This window comes from Neomonachus schauinslandi, chromosome 5 (genome assembly GCF_002201575.2).
Source record: "Neomonachus schauinslandi chromosome 5, ASM220157v2, whole genome shotgun sequence".
NCBI lineage: Eukaryota > Metazoa > Chordata > Mammalia > Carnivora > Phocidae > Neomonachus > Neomonachus schauinslandi.
This window is the reverse complement of record NC_058407.1, coordinates 62946759-62957717: the sequence shown is the minus strand read 5'-3', so window position 1 is coordinate 62957717 and position 10959 is coordinate 62946759. Positions and strand designations below refer to the sequence as shown.

Below are 10959 nucleotides of genomic sequence, written 5' to 3'. Positions count from 1 at the left end.
CACTGGGGTATTCACTGGAGAACAAGATAGTGATTTAGTGGGACAAATAAGTAAGTTAGTAAAATGCTTTAGATAAGTACTATGATAGAGGAAAATACAGGAGACTATGGTAGATCTTAGAAGGGGTACTTAACTCAGACTTGGAAATCAGAAATCTTCTAGAGGAATTGATGTCTAAACTGAATAGTAAATAGGAATTAGCAAGGAAGAAGAGTGTATTTGTGTGGTTGGTTAGCTGGAAGAGATAGATGGATAGGGTAGGACCAACAGGGGGAAAAATGCATGGTAGGGCTATGCTTACTTTAAAAAGTGGGGGGTTCAGTATAGTTTAAGCCTAGGGTATAAGAGGTGGTAGTCACTGATGAAGCTGGAAAGGTAAGCAGGGGCCAAATTTTGCAAGACATTGGAAGGCATATTAAGGAGTTTGAATTCTACTGTAGGACAACTGGGGAACCATTAAACATTGTACCTTAAAGTATGGATTACCTCCATCAGAATCACCTAGAAATCTTGTTAAAAATGACCATTCCCATATTCTACCCCAGACCTATTGAATCAAAATCACTGGGGTAAAGTCCCCAAATCTGTATCTTTTAACGATACTGCCAAGTAATGTCTTATGCATCTTGAAGTTTGCACAGTAAAGTACTTGAGTTAGGGAATGATGTGCTCAGATGTGTATTCTACAGAGATAACTTTGGTTGCAATAAGAATAGTTTGGAAGGTGGTAAAACTGGAGGCCAGGCAACCCATTAGGTGGCTGTTGGAATAACTGGAATAATTGGGTGAGAGAAGTTGATGACCTGAATTAGAGTAGGACTGGAGTTGGAGAGAAGTAGATGAACTAGAGAGAGGTGAAAGTCTTTGGAAGATTTGTCAAGACTTGATGGTTTGTTTTGATATGGAGGTAACTTCTGCAACTGGGTGATGCTATTTCCTAATCTGGAGAATGTAGGAAAACTAGCAACTTCCTGGGGATAGTGGGGATAGTTCAGCTGTGGGCCTATTAGTTTTAAGGTGGACTTAAAAGTAGAGATATCCAGTGGGCAGATGGAGGATAGTTCTAGAGTCACTAAAAGAAATATCTGACGGCTGGGGCAGGGACGTTGGGAGGCCTACCTGGGTGGCTCAGTTGGTTGAGTGTCCAACTCTTGATTTTGGCTCAGACCATGATCTCAGTGTTGTGAGATTGAGCCCTGCATCAGGCTCCATGCTCAGTGAGGAATCTGCTTGAGATTCTCTCTCTGAGAGAGAGAGAATCTTCTGCCCCTTCTGCCTTCTGCCCCTCCCCCCACTCGTGCGTGCATGTGCGCACATGCTCGCTCTCAAATAAATAAGTACATCTTAAAAAAAAAAAAAAAAGAAATATCTGGGTTTAAGATATAGCTATAGCAGAGGTAAATTTGCTGTGAAGCTGATGAAGTTAACCTTCAGGCCTGTCTTGTGAATGTCCTTTTCAAGGCCCTGAGACAAGGGATGCCTGGGTGGCTCAGTCAGTTAAGTGTCTGCCTTCGACTCAGGTAATGATCCCAGGGTCCTGAAATCGAGTCCCGAATCGGGCTCCCTGCTCAGCATGGAGCCTGCTTCTCCCTCTGCCTGCTACTCCCCCTGCTTGTGCTTGCTCCCTCTGACAAATAAATACATGAGATCTTTAAAAAAAACATTAATTTTGGGGGCTTCTAGGTGATTCAGTGGATTAAGCATCTACTTTCAGCTCAGGTCTTGATCCTAGCATCCTGGGATCGAGCCCTGCATTGAAGCAGGGAGTCTGCTTCTCCCTCTCCCTCTGCTGCTCCCCCTGCTTGTGCTCTCTCACTCTATCAAATAAATAAATAAAATCTTTAAAAAAAAAAGGTCCTGAGACAGACCCTAACAATTCTGTATTTGAAGAGCTATATTAATTTTCTTTTTTCTTGTTTTTTTTTTTTAAGATTTTATTTATTTGACAGAGAGGAGACAGCGAGAGAGGGAACACAAGCAGGTGGAGTGGGAGAGGGAGAAGCAGGCTTCCCGCTGAGCAGGGAGCCACATGTGGGGCTCAATATGGGGCTCAATGCTGGACTGGATCATGACCTGAGCGGAAGGCAGATGCTTAACAACTGAGCCACCCAGGTGCCCTGAGCTATATTAATTTTTTTAAGAAGGTCTCCCTAATTGTGTAAGCTTCAGTCCTCAGAAAACTTTGGGTTTGCCTCTGAGCTATATGTCAGAATCATCAGCATAAAAATGGTAACAAAGGACACTGGAAAGGAGATCACCTTAGGAGAATGTATAGAGCAAAAAACAACAGGGGTTTTATTATATTATAGATTATCTTCCAATCATGACTATTATTTTAAGTTAGGTATAGAGAAAAATCAGGGGAAAACATCTAAAAAGCAAGGTAAGAAAGAGTTTGTGACCACAAAAATACACTATAGTTTAACTTGAAACGTTATATATTTATATGAAACTATTAGGTAAATTTGCCTTTTTGGGTAGGCCCATAAGGAATCATTTTGATAAATATGTATGAAAATGAAAAAATTAAACTCTGTGTATTTAAAAAAAATTTTTTTAAAAGTAGGTTCTATGCCCAATGTGGAGCCCAACACGGCTTGAATTCACGACCCTGAGATCAAGACCTGAGCTGAGACAAAGAGTTGGACACTTGACTGACTGAGCCACCCAGGTGCCCCTCTTTTTTCAAATCATAATAGAGGGATGAAAATTTAATTTGAGAAGCTTTGTGGTTCTTATCTAAATTCTTTTAGAATTGCATATTTACTATATATGACATATATATATAACATATATATAATACATTTATCAGATACTTTTGCTTCAAAAAATCTAGTTCAGAAAATGGCCTTCCCTTCTTTATCTTAAAAACTGTAAGGAAAGGACATTATTGAATCTTTAATAATGTCACATGATCAGAAATATGTCTATTCTAAATCTCTGATTCTCACAAAGGAAGAGGACCATTTTTAAAAAATAAGCTTTAGAGGTATGCTTTACATACTATAAGATTCATCAGTTTTTAAGTATACAGTTTCATACGTTTTTGACAAATGTGTACAGCAGTGTAACCATGAGGACAATTCAGATATACAATATTTCTGCACCCCCAAATTTTCACTTGTGCCCCTTTTTCATCAATCTCCTCCCCTAATCTCTCACTCCTGCCCCAGACAACCACTGATCTGCTTTTTGTCATCACAATTTTGACTTTACTAGAATTTCATAAAAATGTTTGTAGTCTTTTGTGTCTGGCTCTGGCTTCTTTCACTTAGTATAATGCTTTTGAGATTATCCAGGTTGTTTTATGTAACAATAGTTCATTCCTTTTCGGTTGTAAGTAGTACATTCCATTATGTGGACATATCATAATTTATCAATTTACCAGTTGATGGACATTTGAGCAGTTTTCATAATAATAGTTTGGGGCTATTATTAACAAAGCTGCTGTGAACATTTACATAACCAGTCTTAATATGGACATCTATTTTCATTTCTCTGGAGTAAATATTTAGGAATGGGATTGCACTGTGACATGCATTTAACTTTTTAAAAAACTGCCAGAGTTTTACAAAGTGAGTGTACAAAATATTCCTACCAGCGATATATAAGAGTTCTAGTTGCTCCCCATTCTCCACTGTACTTAGTATTGTTGGTTTTTTAAGCTTCAGCCATTCTCATGGGTGCTCTGATACCTCATTGTGGTTAATTTGCATTTCCCTAATAACTAAGGAAGCTGCACATCTTTTCATGTGCTTATTTGCCTTTCATATCTTTTTTGGTGGAGTATCTGATAAAGTCTTTTGCCTATTAAGTGGATTATTTGTTATTATTGAGTTGTAAAAATTGTTTACATATTCTGGATATAATTTTTTATTAGATGCATGCTTTGAAAGTATTTTCTCCCAGTATATGATCTGTTTCTTTTTCTTTTTTAAAGGTTTTATTTATTTTATTTGAGAGAGAGAGGTAGAGAGAGGGAGCAGGAGTAGGGGGGGAGGAGGCAGAGGGAGAAGATTCCCCACTAAGGAGGGAGCCCAATGTAGGGCTCGATCCCAGGACCCTGAGATCATATATGGTGTTTCTTAATTTTTCTTAATAGTATCTTTCAAAAAATAGTTTTAACTTTTGATGAAGTACACTTTATCAATTTTTTCTTTTATAGCTTGTGCTTTTTCTATTCTAAGAAATCTTTGTCTTACCCAAGGTTGTAAAGATTTTCACTTATGTTTTATAGTTTTAGAAGTTTTATAGTTTTAGCTTTTATCTATAGGTCTCTGATCCATTTCAACTTAATATTTTGGCATATGGTGTGAGGTAAGGGTCAAGGCTTTTTTCCATATGGATACCCAGTTGTTCTAGCACCATTTATTGAAAAGGCTATCTGTCCCCCATTAAATTATTTTTGTAATTCATTTGTATATTAAATGAATATATTTGTGTTGGTCTATTTGATTTCTTTTTTAATTTTTTTAAGGAGGCTGTACGCCTAATGTGGGGCTTGAACTCACAACCCTGAGACCAAGTGTTGCATGCTCTACTGACAGCCAGCCAGGCGCCCTGTGTTGATCTACTTTTGGACATTCTGTTCTGTTCCATTAAACTATGTGTCAACAGCAATCTTTCAGTAATGAAAATTTATTTTACTTTTGTAAAAAGTATTCTGAAGTTATTCTTGGGTATTATGGAAAAAGGCTGAATCCTATACCTGTGAACAGTTTGCATTCTTCCCAACTACTACTCAAACCAGAAATGTATATGTGTATTAAAGGTATTTTCCCATAAGTAATTCCTAGGATAGTAAGTTATCATTGTAGGGAATATACATTTTTTTAAAGTAATCTCTACACCCAATATGGGGCTTAAACTCACAACCCCAAGCTCAAGAGTCACATGCTCTGCAGATTAAGCCAGCCAGGTGCCCCTGGAATATACATTTTTTAATGTATAAGAAGTAATTAGGCATCCTTTGTTTGCTTATAGCTTCATTTTCTCAGAATGTAGAAGAGGGAGTAAAATAAACTCTTGTCATGCAGAAATCTTTAAAGCAACCAAAACTATATTCTATTAATGAAGAATGAAAAAAATATTGAAATTTTCAGAGGATAAAGCAGAATAAATTCTGTTCTTTGGGAATAACAACCATGAATACCACAAATCAAGGAAGGGGATTTCCTGACTTCTGCTTCCAAGCAATTTCCAATAAATGAAGGAGGAAGTGATTTTCCTTTTTAAAAAACTTATTGTTGGCAGATTACTATACTTCCTTTCAATCTTTTAGGATTTTAAATACATGTATACTAAAATTCCCGAACTTCGTAAGCCTTTGGGTTTTTGTCAAATTTTTCGTTTGCAGAATGTTAAATTGTTTCAGTAAAAAGTCGCTCTGTTGTAGAAATGTTACAGAACCAGGGAGATGATGCATTATTAAGAGGGAGGGAAACACCCATGCATTAACACTTAGCTAGGAGGAATTCCTTGCTCTGCTGCTGGAGCATAGGCTTTGGAGTCAGAATTCATTTGCATTTCATCTCTTTGACTTCCTAATATGAGTCAAGGGGCAAGTTTCTTAGCTTCTCTAAATCTCAGCTTCTACCTTGGCAATAATAATACTTGGGTGACAGTGTTGTCATGAAGATTAAATTAAATGACACCTAGTACTCTGCTTAGCATATAATACACTGAATAAATATTAGATTCCTTTTCCATTTCACCCAGTCCTTCCTCATATAGACTTAATTTTCTGGAGGTAACTTGCATACCCCACAGCAGAAGCTGATCTGTTGGTTCTTCCTCTTTCTTTTAGTAACAAAATGATAGAAGTTTGTAGAGTACTGGAAAACAGGAGAACATCTGAGCTCAGGGATCAGACTCTAGGATAAGAAACTAGTTCAGCAGGAAGTATGCGCTGTCAACCCCTTAAGGATCATATGCTCAAGGTGTCCAATCCTATCTCACATGTTTAATACCTCAAATGTCACTTGATGGTAGAAGACTCTCTAGGGAACTCTGTGAGAACAGTACTCAGTTGTAGTGGAAGGCTGACCTGAGAACACCCTTTAGACTTTCTCTACCCTTCTTTGTCCTTGTGTAATTTAATTATGTTCTCTCTTGATGTAGCTTTTAAATTCAAAGACACTTTTTATTAGTGCCTGTCACCTTAAATTACCAGATTCTGGCCCTCTTTACCTCCTCCCACCTTTATCCTGTGAAAGAGATAGTGGTACTGCTTAATTTAAGAGATATTTGCTTCTGGTTACACCTCCCTGCTCCCCAACATACCTGCCCTTTCACAATTAACTTCATTCCTAAAGGCAGAAAAAACTTTTTAAAATGTTCTAGCTATTTATTGAGAAGATCTGGACATCACTATTAGCAAACAACAGATTCTCAGTTGTGTGTACAATTATCTTAATGTACGTTTGGGATATTGCAGAAAAATTACCAATTCCTATTTTAAGACTATCTGCCAAAACACAAAATACTCTCAATCAATCAGACTGATTATACTAACTTTATTATATGTGTATCAGTATTCCTATTCTAATGAAGAACGGACTTTCTATAAATTGTTTATGTACTGTATGAGGCCCTGAGAATACAAAAGTACAGGATTTGGACCTTAATACTTTAGTCATAAGGAAAGCAAGCTAGGATTAGAACTCAAAGTCACTAATTCAGTTTTTTCACATGTACCAAAATTTAATTGTATAGTGCATTGGATCTATCTCAGACACAAAAATATACAGAATTCTTTGTCTGATTCTATATATAAAATATATTCCCATTTATGTATTTATGTTTAACTTAGACTATAATACCTATCAAATAATATTTTATTGTTTGATTTCCAAAAGTTCATTCCTTATTCTCCTTTGGTTCATGCACAAATTTGAGCCTGCTCAGTTGGATATACAAACGTTTTACACTTTCTGTTATAATATCACTCATATGCAACACCCTCAAGAGTAAGAAAAACACTCAGTTGTTAACACTTTTTTCTAGAGAGAGTTCTAGTTAGAAGAAATAATTAAATATCTTTATTGTTTAAGCCGTTGTTATATGGATATTCTGGTATTTGCTGCTGAAAGCACCATTAAATAAATTCAGTCAGTGATTAAAGCACCTGACTTAGATAGCTTTATTTAGGTGTTTTTCCATATTTTCAAAGACTAACTTCTTACCTATAATTTATTTATTTATGTATTTATGTATTTATTTTCAAAGACTAGCTTAGTTAAATCTTACATGAACTTTTCTAGAACATAGGAAAAGTAGAAATATTTACCAGCTCTTTACATAAAACCATGATAGCCTTGATACCAACACCAGATAGGGAGAGAAAGAAAATTACAAGCCAATCTCATTATCACAGACACAAAAATTCTAAGTAAATTACTAGTAAACTGAATCCAACAGTGTATTAAATAGATAATACCAGGGTCTAGTTGAGTTTATTCCAGGAATGCAAGGGTGGTTTAACATTGAAAACAAAACAGACTTTCAATGTAAATTATCATATTAGCAGAATAATAGGGAAAAAGCTATGATCATCTCAATAGAGGTAGAACAAGCATTTGAATTCAGTACCCATTCATTTTTTTAAATTTAATTTTTTATTTGTAATATTTTTCAGTTTATTTCTAATTGAAGTGTAGTTGACATACAATGTTATATTAGTTTCAGGTATACAAACATAGTGATTCAACACTTACATGCATTACAAATGCTTACCACAATAAGTGTAATTACCATCTATCACCAAAGTTACAGTATTATTGACTATATTCCCTATGCTATACTTTATATCCTGTGGCTTATTTATTTTATAAATGCAAGTTTGTACCTCTTAATCCCTTTTACCTATTTCACCCATGTCCCCATTGCCCCTCCTCTCTGACAACCACCAGTTTCTTCTCTGTATTTATGAGTATTTCTGGGTTTTTTCCCTACATATATGTGAAATCATATGGTATTTGTCTTTCTCTGACTTACTCACTTAGCATACTACCCTTTAGATCTGTCCATGTTGTCACAAATGGCAAGATTTCATTCCTTTTTTATGGTTGAGTAATATTCATGTGTGTGTGTATACACCATATCTTCTTTATCTATTTGTATATCTGTGGACACTTAGATTGCTTCGATATCTTGGCTATTATAAATAATGCTGCAGTGAACATAGGAGTGAATATATCTTTTTTGGATTGGTGTTTTCGTTTTCTTCAGGTGAATACCCAGAAGTGTAATTGCTAGATTATATAGTAGTTCCATTTATTTTTATTTTTTGAGAGGGAGAGTGGGGTAGGGGCGGAGAGAGAGGGAGAGAGAGTTTTAAGAAGGCTCCATACCCAGCGTGGAGCCCCCCACAGAACTTGATCTCATAACCCTGAAATCATGACCTGAGCTGAAATTAAGAGTTGGATGCTTAACTGACTGAGCCACCCAGGCACCCCAGTAGTTCTATTTTTAATATTTGAGGAATCTCCACACTTTTCCATAGTGGCTGCTCCCAATTTACATTCCCACCAATAGTGCACAAGGGTTTCCTTTTCTCCATATCCTTGCCAGCATTTGCTATTTTTTGTATTTTGATAATAGCCATTCTGACAGGTATGAGGTGGTATCTCACTGTAGTTTTGATTTGCATCTCCCTGATGATTAATAATGTTGAACATCTTTTCATGTACCTATTGGCCATCTGTATGTCTTCTTTGGAAAAGTGTTTATTCAGGCCCTCTGCCCATTTTTAAATTGGATTGTCTGGTTTTTCTTGGTGTTGAATTTTAGGAGTTCTTTATATATTTTGGATATCAACCCCTAATCAGAAATATCATTTGCTGATATCTCCTCTCATTCAGTAGGTTGCCTTTTCATTTGGTTGATGGTTTCCTTTGCTGTGCAAAAGAGTTTTAGTTTAATGTAGTCCCAATTGTTTATTTTTGCTTTTGTTGTCATGTCTGAGGAGGCAGATCCAAAAAATTATTGCTAAAACCAATGTCCATGAGTTTACTGCCTATGTTTTCTTTTAGGAGTTTTATGGTTTCAGGTCTTATATTTAGGTGTTTCATCCATTTTGTTTTATCTTTGTATATGGTATGAGAAAAGTGATCAAGTTTCATTCTTTTGCATGTAGCTGTCAGGTTTTCCAAACACCATTTATTGAAACTGTTTTCTCTATTGTATATTCTTGCCTCCTTTGTCATAGATTAATTGAATTAATTGAACATATAAGCATGGGTTTATTTCGGGGCTCTCTTTTCAGTTCCATTGATATATGTATCTATTTTTGTGCCAACACCATACTGTTTTGATTACTATAGCTTTGTAGTATAGTTTGACATGTTGGCATGTGATTCTTGCAAGTTTTTCTTTCTCACATTTGCTTTGGCTATTCAGGGCCTTCTGTAGTTTCATACAAATTTTACTGTTATTTGTTCTAGTTCTGTGAAAAATGCTATTGGTATGTTCATAGGGATTATACTGAATCTGTAGATCACTTTGGGAAGTATGGACATTTTAACAATATTAATTTTTCCAATCCCTGAGCATGGTATGTCTTTCCATTTATTTGTGTCATCTTCAGTTTCTTTCATCAATGCATCAATTATTGCTTTCAGAGTACAGGTCTTTTCACCTCTTTGGTTAAATTTATGTGTAGGTATTTTATTCTTTTTGATGCAATTATAAGTGGGATTTTTTTTTCTCTTTCTGATATTTTTTTATTAGTGTATAAAAATGCAACTTATTTCTGTATATTATTCTAATAGTTTTTTGCTGGTATCATTAGGGTTTCTTATGTATAGTATCATGTCATCTGCACAGGGGATTTTACTTCTTCCTTATCAATCTGGATGCCTTTTATTTCTTTTTCTTATCTGATTGCTGTGGCTAGGACTCCCAGTACTATGTTAAATAAAAGTGGCAAGAGGGGCATTCTTGTCTTGTTCCTGATCTTAAAAGAAAAGACTTTTTTTAAATTGTTGAGTATAATGTTATCTGTGGGTTTGTCATATATGGCTTTTATTTTTTTTAAATTATTTTATGTATTTATGTATGTATTTATTTATTTATTTATATTTTTTTGTAGTTCTTAATTTTATTATGTTATGTTAGTCACCATACAATACATCATTAGTTTTTGATGTAGTGATCCACGATCCATTGTTTTCGTATAACACCCAGTGCTCCATGCAGTACGTGCCCTCCTTAATACCCATCACCGGGCTAACCAATCCCCCCTCCCCCCTCCCCTCTAAAACCCTGTTTGTTTCTCAGAGTCCATAGTCTCTCATGGTTCATCTCTCCCTCCAATTCCCCCCCCCCATTTTCCCCTTCCTTCTCCTAATGTCCTCCATGTTATTCCTTATGTTCCACAAATAAGTGAAACCATATAATTGACTTTCTCTGCCTGACTTATTTCACTTAGCATAATCTCCTCCAGTCCCATCCATGTTGATGTAAAAGTTGGGTATTCATCTTTTCTGATGGCTGAGTAATATTCCATTGTATATATGGACCACATCTTCTTTATCCATTCATCTGTTGAAGGGCATCTCGGCTCTTTACACAGAAAAATATGGAACGCTTCACGAATTTGCTTGTCATCCTCGCGCAGGGGCCATGCTAATCTTCTCTGTATCATTCCAATTTTTAGTGTATGTGCTGCCGAAGCGAGCACCATATATGGCTTTTATTATGTTAAGATATGTTCCCTCTAAACCCACTTTGTTGAGAGTTTTTATCATGAATGAATGGTGAATTTTGTCAAATGCTTTTCCGGCATTTAGGAATGACATAATCATATGATTGGTATCCATCATTGTGTTAATGTTATTTGATTGATTTGCAGATAGTGAGCCATCATTGCATCCCTGAAATAAATCCCATTTGATTGTGGTAAATGTATTTAATTTTAATGTATTGTTGAATTTGGTTTACTAATATTTTGTTGAGTAT

General features: G+C 35.7%; 1 non-coding gene across 1 annotated transcript; it reads right to left on the bottom strand.

Annotated features, from left to right (window-relative positions):
• Positions 1-10573: 10573 nt before the first annotated feature.
• On the bottom strand, positions 10574-10681 carry LOC123324931. Its single transcript, XR_006540109.1, has one exon. It is a non-coding gene; the product is annotated as a U6 spliceosomal RNA (small nuclear RNA).
• Between the last annotated feature and the right edge of the window lie 278 nt (positions 10682-10959).